Consider the following 4,768-nt stretch of genomic DNA (forward strand, 5'->3'; position numbering starts at 1 on the left):
ATACAAATACTTTTAAATTATCATTTATTTGTGGAAATGGCATTTACGTCATTAAATTGATACCTCAGCATCAAGTGTCCTGCAGTGGTCCAGTGGTAAAGTGTATATAAGTGATGCGTATTCTTGGAGTTGCGAGTTCAAACCCGGATTAAGCTATATATATATATATATATATATATATATATATATATATATATATATATATATATATATATATATACAACATGTTTTGTTTTGGTTGTTTGTTTTTGTATAAAGCCTCACACACTATATTAAGCGAGTTTGTTTTAAACATGACATACATATTAATTCATTTTACCAGGCCTTATTCCACACAACTCCGTGAATTTCCCGTGGAGCCAGCCAGCCAGCCAGCCATTCAAACAAAAACAAACGAAACAAAACAAAACAAAACAAAAAACATTATTGCCAACAGCATTTGGTGTTCCCAGGCGGTCACCCATCCAAGTACTAACCAAACCCAACGTTGCTTAACTTCGCTGATCGGACGAGAAGCGGTGTTCTCAACGTGGTATGGCCGTTGGCATGAGACTGCCTACACATTGTGGCTAATAACCAACTCTTTTTAGTCATCACGGCAGGATACGGACCTTCTTGTGGTGTCTTAATGGTAATTGTATCCTAACATATTTTTGTCTCCTTGGCATGGATATTTAACATCGTTTATTCAGTCTTGGGTTTATGTTCTTTCGCCATTTACAGACATTTTACATCTACCTACTTCCTCAGCCTACCCTGCCAATTTCTAATGAATTTGTGGATTTTCTTTTGTAATACATACATGTGTGTGCTCATCTGCTCTTCAGTTTTTATGATATTTGTCTCATCTGTCCTGCTTTATGATACTTTTACAAAGAACATGAACAAATGCTTCTATTTTAGAGAAGATATGGGATCCAGGTTTCGGAGCCGTAAAACCAACCGTCGTGATTGGTGGACGAGTTGCCAGGTTGCAGCTTCTGTACCGTGCCGGCACATAAATAGGTTCGGCTCAAGCGGCGGCAGCATCATTCCCCCGTGACTGTCTGAGCGTCTCTCATCACCTTGGTTATCTCATCATCATCATGGTAGAAGCAAAGCCTACCAAGAAGGCTGCGGCTGCTGCTGCTGTGGTGGCCACCACCAGGAAACCTCGCGTCCAGGTTGCTCACCCGAAAACTAGTCAAATGGTTCTAGCCGCGGTCGCAGCACTCAAAGACCGTAAGGGCTCGTCTCTACAAGCAATCAAGAAGTACGTTGTTGCCAACAACAAAGTCGAGGCTGCCAAGATCGCCATTTACATCCGAAGATTTCTCAAGAAAGCAGTGGCTGACGGCATTCTTGTTCAGACCAAGGGAAGTGGAGCTAGTGGATCATTCAAGCTGGCCGTAGCAGAGAAGAGGGCCGTTCTAACTCCCAAGAAAGCCACCACAACCAAGAAACCATCTACAGCAGCAAAGAAGGCCGTGGTAACTCCCAAGAAAGCCGCCACAAGCAACAAACCACCTACAGCCTTGAAAAAGAAGCAGCAGCAGCAGCAGCTTGTTGTTGGGAACAAAAAGCCCAAAATAAAGAGAGCTTCAAAATCTCCCAAACCACCCAAGGCAAAGAAAGCTGTCAAGAAAACAACAAAGGCAAAATAAACGACGACATGCAAGCAGCATGAATACACATGACAATAAACATCCAGGCCTCCCCCCTCAGTGGAGGGGCCTCATATGATTCCAAAAAGAGTTTAGTTTTGTAGACAAATAAATCATTACTTTTGGGGTAGATTTACTCTGTATATTATATATATATATATATATATATATATATATATATATATATATATATATATATATATATATATATATATATATATATATATATATATACACACATACATGGGTGAGGTGATATGGTACCAAAGTTTTTGGTGAGGTGATTGACATTTACACAAGATAAAACACGAACCAATGGGAATAAAAACATAAGAATGGAAGTAACTGCAGAAGGCCTATTGGCCCATAACACAAGCACTTCCTCTTGATGCTTCTATATTGGTTCGGAGTCTTGAAGCTATAATATATATATATATATATATATATATATATATATATATATATATATATATATATATATATATATATATATATATATATATATATATATATATATATATATATATGCACACAAAACTAAATAGTCTTGTTAGACAAATTGCCCCTATTAGAGGCAAGTTGACTAACAAGCCGAATGACTGCAATTGTTTTGAATTTGAGTTAAATCTAACATAGAAATGTAATCAAACCTAACCTAACCTATGCTAACCCAAGCTAAGCTAACCTAACCTAACCTAAGCTAACCCAAGCTAAGCTAAGCTAACCTAACCTAACCTAACCTAACCTAACCTAAGCTAAGCTAACCTAACCTAACCTAACCTAACCTAACCTAACCCAGCAATTCATGATCTTAATATAATACTGTTAATTGGATAAACCAATTTGGAAAGAAATGTTCGAAAATAACAAAATTAACTGTGCTTGTTAGGAAAATTGGGCCTTGCATACTTGTCCCAATAGTGTGGTTCTCGCTTTTAGGTACGACATAAACGTATACCTAAGTTGAGAGAGAAAAAGATTCGCACTCAAACATGCATATCGATTGCCAGTCCTGAATTCTGGGTAGATATTCGTGTCCTCCCTTTTCATTTACCATCATTTGGATACTATCAAAACAGCTCTGAGAAGGATAAAATGAATAAAACGGGTAGCTCACTCATGTAAAAAGGAAGAGTTGGGAAAGATCTCTCTCTCTCTCTCTCTCCCCCTCACCCCCCCCCCCCACCAATGATCCTGCTCTGCTAGTATATAACGTAACAAACCTTCCCCCCCCCCCTCCCTCCCCAATCAGAGTCCCTTTAAGCATGCGAGGATAAAAAATAGATTTCATAAGACCCAATGTGCTAGCTGATATCAAAACAATTTATGTTATCGTCTATTAAGCCCTTCAGTAAAAAAGTATAGGGACCTAATTAGGTCCCGTTTTGAGGTGGTGGTGGGTGGAATCGATGGATTAGCCAAGCTCTTATCCGCCGAATCCGTAGAGGGTACGACCCTGGCGCTTCAGAGCGTACACCACGTCCATGGCAGTGACGGTCTTCCTCTTGGCGTGTTCCGTGTAGGTTACAGCATCACGGATGACGTTCTCGAGGAACACCTTCAGGACGCCACGGGTCTCTTCGTAGATGAGACCCGAAATACGCTTCACGCCGCCACGACGAGCTAAGCGACGAATAGCGGGCTTGGTGATGCCCTGGATGTTGTCACGTAGCACCTTACGATGACGCTTGGCGCCACCCTTTCCGAGTCCCTTGCCTCCCTTGCCGCGTCCAGTCATGGTGTTGAAGTTGTGTGAATCGAATTGACGAATGCCGAATCGAATCGAATCGAATTAAATATAGGACAAGATACCCTTCGGGTGAGCTTTGAAGTGGGTATAGGTGAAGAATAGCTTGGGTGAGAGGAAGCGTCGGAGTTGTAGAGATAGAGCCAGGGCTAGACCCAGCTGCGCGGCTGAATATGAGGCTACTTGAACACCTGGTCGGCTTAGGCTTGGCTGGCAGGGTCCCGAGGGAGGGGCGGCGGTGTGAGGTCTTCTTTCCTCATGACGTGTGGAGTCTTCTTTCTTCTTAGGAGTTGAAGTCTTCTTTCTTCTTTGAAGCTGAAGTCTTCTTTCTTCTTTGAAGCTGGAGTCTTCCGTCTTCTGTCTTGCACGTTGGTCTGCTCCGAAGCTTGCAGGGGTTCCACCACCTCAAAACGAGCAAAATTAGGTCCCTATACCCCTAAAGAGGGGGGGGGGGGTGAAGGCGGCTACCTTCGGGCGAGTCTGGTGTTGAAGCTAGGCTTGTTATTCTTCCTTGTTCTCTTGCGTGGAGTTTGGTCTGTTGGCGTGCTTGGTGAAGGTGTGGGTCTTGTCACTACTTTATAATCGTTCAGTTCTTCTCTTGCTGCTCGCCATACGCTGTTGTACATCAGGGTTTTCATGTCAGTTACTACCCTGGTAACAGTTTCCTCGCCGTTTCTGTGTTTTTTCGTTATTGTTCGTGCTTCCACGTCCAGGATTGACAATGGTTCTTCTGTGTCCTTGGGGTCGTGAATCAGGAATCTGCGTGGGGATCGCAGACCATCTAGGCTTACTGGGGAGACCGATTCATTGTCGAATTCTGACAATTCGCAGCCGTCCCCGTCCTCGTGTTCATATACTGGGTCCCGCAGTGGTACGTGGAATTCTTGCATTCTCGGGTCGGTGTTTTCTTCGACAAAACTCATGACAGTAGTGTATGGGTTGAACATTTTCGGGGCTGCTATGCTGGTAGTCACTTTGGGTTCAGGTGCGATGACAGTTGCTGATTCAGCAGATGTTGAGATCGGTTGAGAAGCCGTCGGGGAGCTGTCGTTTGCCGTAGTCGGGTTTGCAGGAGTGGCTGGTGTAGGGTTGGCCTCTGTTGTAGTAGAGCGGGAGGTGAACATGGCCTCTGGTATCACAAACGATGGTAGGTTGTTCTCCTTGTACAGTTCCTTCAGTAATTCATAACGTAGTCTGAGATCTTCGCCTGAGAGCGCCGTTGCGAAGTGTATCAGGGCTGCAACAGTGCTATCAGGGGTGGCTGCAGGCGGCGTGAGTGAGGACGGCTGGCTGGCTGGGTTGAGAGGTGTTGTCTGTGACCTTGAGTGGCTGGCGCGGGAGCTGCTGGTCCAGTAGTTGAGTTGTGCGCCGCTCGCGG

General features: G+C 43.8%; 1 non-coding gene across 1 annotated transcript; it reads right to left on the bottom strand.

Annotated features, from left to right (window-relative positions):
* Window positions 1-427: 427 nt before the first annotated feature.
* Window positions 428-546, bottom strand: LOC138360398 (5S ribosomal RNA). The gene has a single exon (XR_011226346.1). It is a non-coding gene; the product is annotated as a 5S ribosomal RNA (ribosomal RNA).
* Between the last annotated feature and the right edge of the window lie 4,222 nt (window positions 547-4,768).

Source organism: Procambarus clarkii, unplaced genomic scaffold (assembly GCF_040958095.1).
Source record: "Procambarus clarkii isolate CNS0578487 unplaced genomic scaffold, FALCON_Pclarkii_2.0 HiC_scaffold_109, whole genome shotgun sequence".
Taxonomy (NCBI): domain Eukaryota; kingdom Metazoa; phylum Arthropoda; class Malacostraca; order Decapoda; family Cambaridae; genus Procambarus; species Procambarus clarkii.